Here is a 15396-nt window from a genome sequence, read left to right on the forward strand (position 1 = left end):
TCAGAAGGGACACTGAGTTTCTACAGTGCAGATCAGTTAGGGTGCTTTTTACTAGAAGGGCTTTCAGTTCTATGACTAGTGTGTCTGTGATCATTGACTCCTGGGTTGTTCTTCAAAATATGCCAGATAGTCTATTCTGGCAAAAGCACAGGAAAAAATGTTTTATGTTGTCATTAAAGTAGAGTCTGAAAAAAAACTGAGAAACCACAGACATTAACTCTGCAGGTAAAAATGTTCTGGGATTCTGCAAAACACGCATAATACTTTCTATTCAGTAAACCACTTTTATATTATTTGTAATAGTTTAGTAGTTGTCTTGACTTGGCTTGTCATTGGGCTTTAAGGAGTAACTGAATAAATGAAACTTTCATTTCCATATGAAGTGTTTGTTGCAATATTGTCCCAGGTGAAATTATATCCTGGCATCACAGCCTTTCCTCTAGTGATGGAAGCTGTAAGAGAAAAATGGTTATCTGCCTGAGAGTTCTGAATGGTTTATAAGCTGGAAAGCCCTGGGGTATCTGAAGTTTCTTAATGAAGCAGTTGAGAACATGATCACCTAGTCCAGAGGGAATTATTCCACTTGCTCTAATTCTCCCTGGCTTTGAGCTGCAGATTGCATCAATCAAGGAAGCTGATTGATTTGTCATATGAATAGGTCCTTTGATGAGCTAAGATCAATGAAACTTCTGACAATTAAGTTTCATACTATGGTTTAAGGAAATCCACGTGTTCTTAATATAAGCAAAATCTCAAAGTTGTGTTGCAGTTGTGAGCCTTCAGTGACTTTCAGACTATTTCTCTTTTTCCTGGCTCTATTTCTTATGTTAGAGGTGATCAAAATGAGGTATGACTTGTTCTTTATGTGTTTGTTCTCATTTTTATTTTTTTAATTATTATTTTAAGACCCTGTTATTAGCCTTTTCAAAATGTTTGTCATGTGGTTTAATGCAAAAGAAATACAGAATGCGTATATGTGCTTTGTTTGTGTGTAGATAGGGAATGTTCTTGCCAGTCTTTTAACTTTTAGCCTTATGAATTTCTGTTAAAAAAAAGAAAAATAAAATCAGCTCCAGCACCACTGTTAATTTCTGCCATACATTTTAATGAACCTGCTGTGTAATTATGCTTTATTTACTTTCTACCCTGAAAAAAAAAAAAGTAAAAAGAAAAAAAAATCTGTCGTTGTTTCCATGTTTTTAAATTACTTCACTGTTACATTCATCCCTGCAGTAACAATTAAGAGTGGATATTTTTGGAAGGTGGTACTTGTATGCAGACCACATTATTGCAGTAGTTTTAATAAGTTTGGCCTTTATGGGTGATATTTTAAATATGTTATAATTTATTTTACAATTACTCAGTTTCATCAGTGTAATTCACTTCACGTTTACTACTCAATTACAGGGAGGTTGATCCTGAAATATCACCTTGTGAATCCTTCGAGTGAGCAGTGTTTTTTTTCTTTTTTTTACCAATCCCATTTCATGAGTGAGGTTAAAGCCTGCTTATGAAAGCTTCCAACTTGATTATTTGATCAACTTAACAGATAAAATCAACCAAATCTTGATTTGAAGTATGCTATTTTGTTTCTTAATCAGAATATTGTTGCTATTATTTTACAGCATCTACAGTACAGGCAACATCAAAATACAGATTGGTCAGAGAAGGAAATGGCAATACCTATACTGATATCATGTTCTTTACCAGAAAAAAATGCAATTCTTTATTTTGCAATAAAACACTTCAATATTTCCTTCTTTACGTTTAGCAAACAGCAGATTGATATTTTAACATAGCTATTTTTGATCTGTTTTCTGTATAACTTGAAGGCACAAGCAGATTTTTTTCTGGTTTTAAAGAATGACAGCAAAAGCACCTTTATCTGACATTTAGGATGATTAAATTTTGAAAAATCACTTGGCATATTCAGCATGACTCCACAGGGTACTCTTGCTTTATAACGTAATGGATCATGTTAGTTTAACTTATATTTAAGATTTTCTGGCCTGATATTATTGTGTTAGGCAGCATTGCTGAAATGGAAACATAAAATTTTGCTGCCAGGAGATCAAGTCTGTGCCTGAACTACACTATAAATTAGTTCTATAAAGTTTTAAAATACAGTGTTTGCTCCAGCTCTGCCAGCATTGTGAGCCAGCAAATTGTAGTTAAATATATTGAAAATGAACCTCAGGTCAAAAATGTATGAATTTCTTTTTTGTGCTATTCTAAAAAGTCAACTTTTTTTTAAAGAAAATTAAGTTCATCAATTAAATATTCTTACAAATATAAACAACTTTTTTTTTTTATTTATCTGTGACTGTTGTCAAAACAGACTTGGGAATGTCAAAAATTTTTGTTTGGATTTTTAAGCAGTAATGTGTTCTTCGTATCTTAATGACACAAGCCTAACGCAACACCATAGGCTAGAAAAAGGGTATATTCTATGCTTCAGAAGTCAGGGATTTGAATTTTCTGTTGAGAAATCATGATCACATTCATTAGTCACAATTCAAAATTGTATTAATAATAATTAATGCTGGGATTGTAGAAAGGTGTTCAGCTCATTACCTGGTACAAGCTGAGAAATGGACACTTCAACATGTCCCAGGAAACACGTAGAGTTAAGAGGATTCGGTTTACAGCTTTTCTAATCATAGAAATTGTAGTATCCTAGACTGGCTTGAGTCAGAAGGCACCTTAGAGATCATCTAGTCCATACCCTTCTCCTTTGGCAGGGTTGCCACTCACTATTCCAAGCTGCCCAGGGCCACAACTAACATGGCCTCCGGTGGCAGGGGTATCCACAGCTTGTCTGGGCAACCTGTTCCAGTGCCTCACCATCCTCTGACTTAAAAATTTCTCTGTAATATCTAATCTAAATCTCCTCTGCTCTAGTTCAAAATGGTTCTCCCTTGTCTTGTCACTACTAGACCATGTATAAAGTTGGTCTCCCACCTGATTTAAAAAAAAAAAAAAAAAACCAAAAAAAACCCCTGCAAAAATAGCTCCCTCAATGTTTTTTTCATAAGAGAGATGCTTCTGCCCTCTGAGCATCTTCATGTACATCTCTGGATCTGCTCAAACATTTGTATGTCTTTCTGGTGCAGGGGGGCCCTAGGCCTGGTACAGTCTGCAAAACTGATGAAAAGCATGAAAGTGCCTATAAAAATGCTCCCAGCACTGATGTGGATGAGTGAATTTTCTCCCAGCTGATGTTTCAGGTCTACAGAAATAGCAAAAAACAATTTACAATCTAATTAAATACAGTGAATTAATTGAAGTAACAAATTGTTTATAAAGCTTTCTGAGTCTCTATTATACGTACCTGATGTTTGTCATTTTTGGCAGGGGAAGGTAGGTGTGGAGAATGTGTTTTTCAGGGCATCTAGTATGTCTGCTCAAGTTAGTGTGTTGAGCTCTCTGTGTGGTGGAAAGGAGCTACAGCTTGGGCATCAACTTCTCTATGAATCATTTTTTTCAGGAACTTTCAGAGCAGCACAGTGCCAGGACTGATACATTTGCCAGAAGTTTACAGTGCAGCAATAAATTAATGTCTGCTTTGCATTATGGTCATTTACAAATGAATTTGGGAATTGAGGTCTTTCAGTTGCCAAGTTCCTAACACTTTTACTGCTGATCTCTTCACAGTATTGCTCTCTTTGTGAGTTTATTCTAGGAAAAATGGGAAATTTGAAGTGGAAATATGGGATTTCAGAAAAGGTAAAGCTTGGTGAGGAGTTTGAGTAAAAGATGAAGCCTGGAGAATCATGCAATTGTGTGAAAGAAGCTGAAAGTTCACCAAAGAGTTGAATTGTTGAAGAAATGTATTTGTCTGATTGCTGGTAACGTCCCTTATTAGTAGTTAATCAACAGTATTTACGAAAGCTTGTTCTCTGGAATAATTAAAATTACATTTTTGCAAATGGGCAGCTAATAAGAAAGGCTCTAACAGAAACTGAAGTCACGTTCACCCAGCCCTTCTGTACTAACAGTACGCGCTAGTGCACATGAATGCTTTTAACACTCTCTTTGGTGAGTATTAAGAAGGATGTAGACTTCTAGTTTGTTTTTAATTTCCTTTGACTTCTGGTTTCAAAGTCTATAGTAAAAACCATGTCATATTCTAAGAAAAGTTGTCTGATACAATCCACTTGCATCTGGAGGCCGTGAATCTGTGGTGAATACTGAGTACTGCAGAGTTTTTCTGATTAAGAACAAGGAAAATGGCAAGAAAACTCTTTCTTGTACAATGCAAACATTGTATCCTAAATATCCTAAATCTACTGGTTGGCCTCTCTGAGTTAAGCTGGTAGCTCTTCAGACTGGATGTCTTAAGGTTGTCCATAATAATAAATTCATTTTGGCATTGTTTCAGCAACAGTTAGATCACGTGGTGGGCTTCATTTTGTACGAGCCAAGAATTCACCTAATATAGAACAGGCTTTTTATTTTTTATTATCTCAATCTAAAAAGCAACTGTTTTGGGCCAGCAATGCAGATTATTCTGCCTTATTCTATGGAGCAGTACTCTTTGAAACCGTTACTTTGCCGCTGTTTCTGCAAGCTTTCAGTCAATTTTCTGAAGTAGGCTGACGTTAGTTGCCGCTCAGTTATTGGCAAGTGTTAGCAGAATATTAGAATGGAATTTCTGTAGATGGATTAAATTATGTTCTACAGATAAAGGGAGTATGTGTGAATTAAGATATCACTCGGTCTGAATGGAGTTGTCAACAATCTGGCTTTAAATATTTTGTATTAGGATTTTTTTTAACTGATGGTGTGTTTTGGATTCTGTGAGGTCATTTAGCAAGAACTAACATACTTTCAGCCCTGTATCTCATACTGGAGAAAGGTTGAAAAGACAAAACATAACTGCAATTTTATAGCTGTTGCATGTACCAAGAGATAAAACATATTTTGTGCTTGGGTAAGAGAAAAATTGTCATGTACAGCTGTGATTGAGGGAGTCTTAAAATGAGACATTGTTGACTAAAATGCTCAAATCTCAATGTCTTCCTCCTCTCCCCAGTGCTGTTGCAGCTTTTACCAGCTTGCTTGTTGGCAGTCTGTCTACTTGTTCCTGATTCAAATGACATTGTCTGAGCCTTAGATATATTTATATTATCTGTTCCAAAAGGATGAGAGACACATGGCTGAATCAGTTGTGCATACTTTCTGCATCCATTAGCCTGGCCTAAAAGTACTAAGTAATTGCATTTGAATGTACAGATAACATTCATTAAATATCTAATATATTAGAAGGGTTGTATAAGCCTGTAATAACTGCTGCTTTTGAATTGTGTTTCCTTTAGTCTTCCATATTCACTTATCAACCAAAGGTACTATCAGATTTCTTATCAGATATGCATTCTTCTGATGAAAAGCCCTCAGTAGCATGTTTAAGATTCCTTTAGATTTGGGATGTCGAAGAAATTTTCTGACTTGTCTGACAAAAGCTTAAAGCTGCCCGGAAGTTTATGCTGTGGTAATTTCTTCCTAGAAAATGATGACCAAACCAACTCTTCTGTTTAGTGTAGAGCCTTTTTTTATTGCTCTGCAATGCCTTACTGTGCTAATGATGCAGTACTATTTCTGGACATAATACACTGTCACTGAGATGGAATTAATAAAGTGACATCTTATTGTACAGCAACAAAGCACCCACAAAAATGTTTACAGAATGAATTTTCATCTTGCTCAGTTTTATTCTGAGAGGAAATGTGGGAGTGAACAATGGAGCACAGTATGGAAATTTTTAAGGGTTGGGCTGAATATGATCTGTAGATACTGTTATTCTGATTTTTCTTACCATATATATAAGTATAAGGAAGGTTAATTTTTTATTGTGTTATCTTCACCACGAATACTGATAGAAGTTCTAAACAAAGTTCATCAGGAAAACTGACTCCCTTGGTACTTTGTCTCTACAATTTCCTGTTATATTGGATATCTCTCTTCTTTGTTTCAATCCTGATTTTTTTTTTCATAGTAAGAACCTTTTTAAGAACACTAAATAACAGTAATACTAATAACATGATGTATTACTCTTGCACAGTGTTAACCGCTGATGAGTATTTTTTTCTGTCTTCCAGAAGTGGCTCAATCTGGGAATAGTGGCGTCTAGCCCTACAAGTGTGTTGCAGCCTTTTGTAAAATTTCCCGAGTGTAGTTTTCTTCTCAGGCTAAGCACAAATAATTCATGTGTTAGCATGAAGCGCAGTGCTGAAATGCACTGGAACAAGAAACATGATGTACCTGCATAGTAGTTCTTCACTCTGGTTTTCCTGGCTGTTACTGATCTTGCAGAGATATAACCATACAGTGGCTCAGGCTGAGTGCAAAAAGAGGCAGCAGAAATATTTAGTCTTGACCTCACAGACATCTTGCGATTTTGGGATGAGCTGTGAGAACAGATGGCATAAAAGTACCCTTCTCATACAAGTCTACTCCTCTCCATCAGAGGGTAGGCTAGATGATCTTCTGAGGTCCCTTCTAACCTCTATGATTCTGTGGTCCCGCCCTGCCCTGTTTTTTGGTTTTATTTTTTGTTTGTTTTTTGTTTTTTTTTTTGCTTTTTTTGCAATGTAAAATCAGTTACAGTGATCTTGGGCTTTAATTTACATATGCACCAGCCCTTGTGAACTATTTAGCTACTTAAAGTCCTGATTACAGAGATGAGTATTTGACAATCCAGGCAGAGCATGAAATGGGCGTGGAGGAGGATGTTACAAAATGGGTGGCAAGCAATTGGCCTTTTTTATTTTTCTATGACAAATATACTTGCTGCGTTGCTATTTGTAATGAGTAAGCTGTATTGTTGAGATATCCACCAACTTAAAAGCCTTAAAGCTGACACTGATAGCAACAAATTAATACATTCCTCAATTATTAGCAATTTACAAACTTTTCCACTTAAAATACATGTAATTGTATTATAATTGTTAAAGCAAAGTGAAAACACATTTAATGAGGTTTGTGAACACGCACTGTGAAATTTGACTACTGGAACTTTTTCTGTTAACCTTTATGATTCATATGTCTACGGCTTTCAGGAAAACCACGTGGAGAAGCCTGATCTGTAGCTTTGACCTAATTTGTTTTTCCTCATTTTTCATGTTATTCACTGTAGTTCTGTTAATTTGATTGCTTTCATCTAGCCTGGCCTTGAACGCCTCCAGGGATGGGGCATCCACAACCTCCTTGGGCAGTCTGTTGCATCACCACCCTATGAGTGAAAAATTTCCTCCTAATATCTAACCTAAATCTCCCGTCTCAATTTAAAACCATTCCCCCTTGTACTATCACTATCCAATCTCATTAACAGTCATCCTCCCTCCTGTTTATATGTTCACTTCAAGTATTGGAAGGCCACAATGAGGTCACCCGGAAGCCTTCTCCAATCTAAACAAGCCCAGTTTCCTCAACTGTTCTTCATTAGAGAGGTGCTCCAGCTCTCTGATCATCTTAGTGGACCTCATTTGGACTCATTCCAAGAGCTCCACATGCTTCCTGTACTGACTGGGGCTGTAGGCCTTGATGCAGTAATGTGGATGGGGCCTCACAAGAGCTGAGTAGAGGGGGACAATCATCTCACTCTACCTGCTGGCCACCCTTTTTTTATGCAGCCCAGGTCATAGTTGGCCTTCTGGGCTGCAAGCACACAGTGCTGGCTCATGTCCAGCTTCTTGTCTACCGGGACTCCCAAGTCCTCCTCCATAGGGCTGCTCTCAAGATGTTCATCACTCAGTCTGTGTAAATACCTTAGATTGCTCCGGCCCAACTTCAACACCTTGCACATGGCCTTGCTGAACCTCATTTCATTCACATGGGCCCATATTGAGGAATAGGAAATAATAGGAATCGAAATATGACTAATAATCTGTATTGACAATGAGTTTCAAGGAAACTATGTGAAAGAAGTACATATTACAAGGGCTGCTCTGAAAATAATGCTTCCTTTTTTATTATGGTGCCCAAAACTTTAGAGGCAGATGTAGGGTGGTGTATGACAGTAGAGGTTGACCCTTACCACCAATATTCTTGTGACATTTATTTGCCATGACAGATTACAGCTGAGGGGCAGTCTGACAAAATGGCATCTGACATGGAAGTGCATGTGAAGAGAGGTGAGTCATTGAATTCCTCCATGAGGAAATGCTTGAAGCCATTTGACGTTCACTGATGCTACCTGAAGATTGAGAGAGGCCAAGCAGTGGATGTGAGCACAGTGAGGTGGTGAGTGGTGTGTTTCAGCAGTAGTAATAGTGACTGTGGGTCACCTCTACTGGTACAGATTTTTGTGAACCTGGTATGCAGGCTCTTGTTTGTGACTGGTGAAAGTGTGTGGCTAGTGGTGGTAACTATTGAAAAATAGTGATCTGAGAATTTGCTTTATCAAACTGTGTTATTTTGTTCCTTGTATCTGTTGTGGTTTCAATGGAAATAAATGGGGGGAAATACTTCTGCAGTGACATATGCATTTAAATTTCTCCATGAGAATAGATTACAGTAAGACATCTAGCATTTCTAAAGGTCTGAATGACAGTAAAATTAAGATGCAAAGTAAAAGAAAATGTCAGCTTCAACTAGCAAAGTAACAAGAAGTATCTATTGCACCCTTGAGAAGCAGGTTGTTCAGTGTCAAATGAGTAAAACATCCAAGAAATGACAAATCAGAATAAAACTAGCAAGTAAGTAACAAATTTAATAATGCAGTAGAGGGTAGTTTCTATGCTGTGTGTTGCTGAAAGTCCTATCAGCTCAATGTAGTGTTTTGATTGGGATAGCATGGCTAATACAATTAATCTAAACTATGACTGTAGTTGTAGGCCAACATTGTTGTTGCTATTGTTATTATGACAATGTTCTTTGACTGTATGGTTATGGCAGTTGTGATACATATGTAAGAAATAAACCTATAAATATTTTTTTAAAAGATTATCTTTGAGGGTATGGGTTTTTTGTTTTTTATAGAAGCCTTTTTCTTTTTTCTCCCATAGTAACATATCTTTTAGTCACACAAGATTTGAGAGGAAATTCTCATCTTTAACCTGTCATAGGTATTTATCTTGAGAAAAGTGGGCAGAGAGTTGAGGCAGCACACGAACCTGAAAGTTCTGTGGCTGTGCCGAGTTTTGAGTGCAGGCAAAAAGAGTGGGCATAACTGTTATCCTCCTAGGCCAAGCACATTGTATATTCTTTACAGCATCATATAAAAAGAACTTGAGAATCACAGTGCTGAGAGTAATACTTGATGCTATTTTTCTTCACAACATATAGAAAGCAAGAAGATGCTGTTTTTGCAAATAAGTTCTTAGCTCAGTGCAAGTGATTCTACTTCTTGAGTGTCCAGTAAGAGTACCAGTAGATTTAAAAAATATTAAGAAGTCCTGAGTTTTTGTGCTGTATTTAGTCCATACTACTTGCAGGCAATTTTTGTAAATAAAATTTGTTTGTCGTAGAAATAGTTTATTTCAGAATACTATCAATAATCTGAAAGAAAAATGGGGATCCATAATACTACGGTATTTCCTTTGTGAGCTTTCTTGAGTAGTGGTTTGAAATAAATAATAATAATTTCAATATGACCTGATTTTCCCTTGTATTTATCTGCCTTTCCTTTTCATTCTGGCACTAAATGGAAGCATAAAATAGATAAAGTTGTGGGGGTTTTTTTCGTTGTTGTTCTTTTTGTTTTTGTTTTCTTTTTTCATTGTATTATTTTCAAGACTTAATAGAATGAAGTTCTACAGTTAAACAGCTGTCACAGCTTGAAAAAATTACCTGTAAGTGATGAATTTTACTACTAGAGCAATCTCATATTCCCAGTAGAGTTCATTTAATCGTAGCAGCTTTATAATGGATTAGTTGACCAGTTGAGTTAATTCTGTGATTTTATACGTTCAAAGTATCACAAATCAGATTAAGAAGTGGAAGCTTTACATACTGCATCTCCTGAACCATTACAGGGTTTATTAAGATAATAAATAGAAATTCGAAAGATGTCATAGGTTCAGAAGTTAAGATTTTAATTTTGGCTTTCGTCTTCTTGGAAACAGTGGCTTTTGAAAAGGTTGAAAAATGTACTGAGCTGTAAGGCTTTCAAAATGAAAGCTATTCACGTTTGTACTTGAGCACCATTCTGAACACCAGTTCTTCCAACTATATGCCATCCAAAATTTTTAAATATTACACACTGTTGTAATGTGTTTATGAAGACAAATTGCATTGATTTGCTGAATATTTAGCATTAGAAAAACCTTTGTCACTTTGTTTAGCCTGCATAATAATGATTTTTATTTGCCTGTTATGAGCTTTAACATAATTATAAAAGGATAAATCTGTATTGATAATCTATATCTTTTGCGGATTTGTGTTGATTTTAACGGAACAATAACAACAAAAAGGATATTAACTTCACTGAGCCAGACATTTACAATTAAATCAGAGGACTGGGGAAAGGATTAAACACTAATGAGGTGAATAGCATGGATTACAGGATCTGCATTTTGTCCAATTATCTTCTGAATCATTACGTTTAGATAAAGCAATGTTTGGGGTAGATAATGGATGATAATTCTCAGTCATATGTGAAATAGAGTTTTAACGGAATAAATTAGCAGATTTTTCACCCAGGCTGTTAAGTAAATTAGGATTTCACTGTCTATCCTATTAAGTGCACTACACCTGGGTCCTGCTAGCAGCTTACAAGGACTCAGTCTAGGCACCATTGACTTCAGGTATGCAAAAAAAGCAGAGAATTTTCTTTAGCTACATATGCTGGGCTTTAAGTTATTGCATAGAAAAGCTCATCTCTCATTTCTAACAGAAAGTTATGTGAGAAAATCCTTGTCCTCCTCACTGACAGGTATATTAGATATGTTGATTCTCTCTTTTGCTCTCTTACCTGTCTGTCTAACAACAACAGTAACAAAACAAAAACCAGAAAAACAGGAAATATGTGATATGAGTGTATTTGCTAGAGTAAACCTTGGATGGTTGGGTTTTGTAGCCAGCTGTTCTGTTGTGTTTTGTTGTTTTTTTTTAAAGGGAGAGTGAATTCTGCCTAGGTCTGATTTTGACAAATTAAACTTTGTATAACACTTACTGTGCACAACTACTGAAATTAAATGTGTATGCAAAAGGAAACCTCTCCAATAGCTAGACTTCGAATAGGCAAAATCTCTTAATCAAGCTTCATAAAAAAGCTCTGAAATTTGCTTGTGATCTCCCAAAATGCTCTACAGCTAAAAGCTTGTGAAAACCTTACAGCAAAGAAATAGGGAGCAGTTGCAAAGAAGCTGATAATCTCTAGGAAACCAAAATCTTAATCGAAGACACGTAGTTTCCAGAACTCTTGACATTTAATGTAGACTTGAATTATTTTCCAATTTCTGTCTTTACTTGAGATATCTTTAAATATCCCTTAAGAATATCCTTAATTGAACTTCCATATATTTGACAGTATTATTATACGCTATTTCTCTAGTTAGCTTGAGAATTCTGATGTAAAGAAATACTTACTTCAATTACAAAATCAGCGTGCAGTAGAATTAAGTAACTTTTCCAAAATAAAAGCTATCCGAAGAGGAGGAAAAAGAAACAACCAAAGAGTAAAAATCATATCCACATACTGCTATGTCTCAGTACGCTGCCACATTCTAGGTTTCAAAAAATGTAAAGTTCCACAGTTTTCAAACAAAATCTCAAAATAAAAAGTATCTTACACAAATGTAATTTGAGCTAGTAGTTCCATGGAGTTGCAGAGGCAACATCACTTCACTGTTGAAGAACATGGTCCAGTCTGCCAAAGATATCAGAAGGAATGTAGGTGGTGTGTTATCTGTGTTGGTAACCCTCAATTATTTTATGTTGTCTGTTACAGTAGAATAACAATCAACAAGAACTAAATTGAAATGTGTGGTAGGTTATAGCAGTTTGGTTTGTGAATTCTTTCTTTTTACAGGTGGAGAGGGGAATTAAATTTTCATGCATAAGATTGATTATGTTTACAGAAATGAACTTTTTATATTGCAAATGTTTGCCCGAAGGAAGCTGGTTTGGTTTTCAGCTACAAACAGAATACAATCATGAAAATATAATGAAGAGTTAATGAATGTGCAACACATATTAAAAGCGATCAAAGAATAGTGTGGTGAAATGAATTTTTGGGATAACATTTTTTTTCTGTTTTCTTGGCTGATTACTTGTGAAGGTAGTTAAAACACAAAGGATTAACCACTGCATAATTAATTTACAACAGTAATACTGCTTATACCCTAAACAAAACTGTAGAATTAGAATATTAATATATGCATTGGTGATTATGTCAAGTTCTTCTTTTTGCCCAAACCATGTAATTATTTAATATGGTGTTTAACTATGACTAACCATATGAAAAGAAAATAGAATATCTGAGTGGTTAAAGATGTTTATAAATGCATGTTTTTTTTAAAAAAAAATTATATTAACATAATTGATTTTAGGAAGCCTATTTCATTCTTCATAAATTTTCTTGATTATTTATTTTGTCTTTACAAGTGACACATCTCTTTTTATGTACTGATGTCTTACACTTTTCAAGTTTCCGTATCCAGCCTTGAATTACTGCAATTTATTTTCCCCTGTATGTTATTATTGATTCTATACAGAGGAAGCTGAGTGAAAACAAAGAGATATTCCATTAAATAGTGTGTGGGGTGCAGCTCTCAACAGAAAGCAAGAAGAGTACATGCTGCATGATATGAGGAGCTCCAACTCCTGCATGTAAAGTAAATAATATGTAATTGTGGGCAGCTTGAAAAAGGCACTAAGAATACATTTTTCAAAGGTGTGTGAGTAACTTGGCATCCTCTACTTACAAAGAGAAATGCTCCAAAACCAGTTTTTCGGGAGGTTAGAGTTTGACTTCAGTACAAGTATAAGAACAAGACTTGAGTTTGTAGTACTCTGGAGAACCCTGAGAGGAGGGGAATTAAAGCAAGAAAAAATCTTCTTCAAGGTCTATGTCACTTTCAGTCTGTGGCGGTTTTTTTGTTTGTTTTATTTTTATTTTTACTATTTTTTTAAAAGGATTTATGGTCAGTCTATCTTTGTCTTATGAGGGACATACGTGCAGAGATAGAGCTCGCAAAATGCAGAGGTGTGGGTCAGGGATGAATCTCTGCATTTCAAGGAAACCGAATAAGAGAGACCCATTATGTGCCTGACTGCAGTGAGCTCAGACCTCGCACCAAACATTAGAGAATCGCTACCACTGGTACTGCCCTGCAGAAAGAGTGCTTTGAGAGCAAAGGCCAAAGCTATTAATTAAAGTATGGGGCATTGTTGGGGCTGGTGGCCAATCCCCTGCAGCACACAGCGCTTCACACAGTGAACACTGACCCTGTGATCTTCACCAAAGGCCTGAGCATGGGGGGGTGGCAGTGGTGGTGTGGATGCTGGCACAGCTCTGGGACCAGCTCTTGTAACTTGTAAACTTCGAAACTCTGATTTTACCGAGGGGTTTCTATTGGGTTTGTCAGAATCCAATTAACCTGATCAAGATACCTTCAAAAAGGACTCCCAGACCGCTTAGCAAAGTTAGAATTAATTGTAAGACCTGTCTAATTAGAAAGCATAATTTCTATTTTGTCGTCTTTTTACAAATATTTGCAGTGTAAGTGCTTTAAATTGTTCTCTATACATTCAGATCATTATCTGACACCTATTGCTGGTTTTTACTCTCCAAAATGATTAGAAAGCACTGCAGCATTACCCTCATCCCAGTGGAAGACAAAACAAAAACTAGCATAACTTTTTCAAGAAGCTCTGAAGGAAGAGACTCTGAGGATTTAAAACAAGATCTAATTAATTCTACAGGCTGTTATGTTGCAAAATGCACTGTGTAAGACTTCCTTTAGCAAATTTCAGTTTTTTCATGTGTAAATATGATGGTACATACAAATAATCCCACCAATTGCAAATAATTTCTCTGGGATCTTCTTGTAATTTAAACATTTAATTATGAAGTAGCTTGGAGAATTAGGGAGAATTTTCTACCTTTTGCTGGTCTTAGGAAGTTTTTTTAGAACTACAGTGTAAAGATTATTATTGTCATAAAATGTGAATGCCAGTGACATGCTTTCGTTGTCTAAAGGCTACACTCTTGTCAATGGCTTGAGAGTTACTTTGTCCCTTTCCACTTGTGAGAGAAGCACGAGAAAGCCTCCAGCTGAGGCTTATTATGACAGTGAGTTGAAGAAAGCAATTAGAGGACAATCTAAAGATCAAGGGCCTTGCAAAGGGAGAGACTGTCCAGTACAGTTCATACCCAGAATTATAAGTCAGTGAACTGCTTTTTTCTTTTTTTTAAATTGAGTTCCCCTTTACTGCAGGTGTCTCTGAAGTATGTCTGCACTTGCTGTTTTTCACATGGTTAAGCAGTACATTCACTCCTTCAGTATTTTGGGGGGCAGCAGTCTGCTGTTGCAACTGAATATTTGGAATATTTAGATACATAAATCTATATAAAAATGCACAAAAGTACATATATAAATGTCAAAGAATGAGAGGTTGTTGTGGTGGGGGAATGTTTGGACCAATTTTAAATTCATAAATAGCCCACGTTACTAATAAGCATTTCTTCATATTTATCATCAGCACAATGTGCACAAAACTGTTTTGAGCAGTTTTCCAAGTTAACTGTTAGTAATACTGCACGATGGAACTAACGATGAGGAGCTGCTGTGTAGTTAGGACTGATGACTGGTGTCTCGTGGATCATTGCTGCTGTGGTTAAGTTAATGGAAGAAGTGTTTGAGAGAAGGTATTCAAGTGGTCTTTTTGTCTTTCTTCTTGGATATTCATTGCTCCTGCGGTCTTGTTTTTTTGCCCTTCTTTAAAAGGGACTAGGCATCTCTTCTGCTTCTGGTAATGCCTGTCCTGTTTTCTTCAGTCCTATTCATCTTGTATAATCAAGTGGCAGTCCTGCCTATTTGCAGTCCAGTGTGTTCTTGTCCTTTGCCATCTGGGGTTTTGCTTTGAATTTTTTTTTTAATGCTTCCTTTATGCATCTTAATTACCCTTTTGGTGATTACACATACATAGTTATGTAAAGCTTCTTAGTCTGTAAGTCATTTTACAACAGTTGATCTTTTGGTCAATTATCAGTTGAGAACAACAGCTCTAAACTGTGTCAGTGGTTCAGTTTGCAGAACTGCACAGAGTTGTTTGAGAAACTTCTCCATGTCGGTGGTGTTTCAGGTGCAGAGCTTCTGAGCTAATTCTTGAACTGGCTAAAGATATTTAAGTGCTGCACAATTGAGAAAATACTTGATAAATGAGCTTTTAGTTGGCTTATTGCAGTATCAGAGTTCTTTGCTTTCTTGGTGGTCTCATGCTGTTATTTCT

The sequence above is a fragment of the Centrocercus urophasianus genome, unplaced genomic scaffold (genome assembly GCF_019232065.1).
Source record: "Centrocercus urophasianus isolate 14NV4802_14NV808 unplaced genomic scaffold, USGS_Curo_1.0 seq_18, whole genome shotgun sequence".
Lineage (NCBI taxonomy): Eukaryota > Metazoa > Chordata > Aves > Galliformes > Phasianidae > Centrocercus > Centrocercus urophasianus.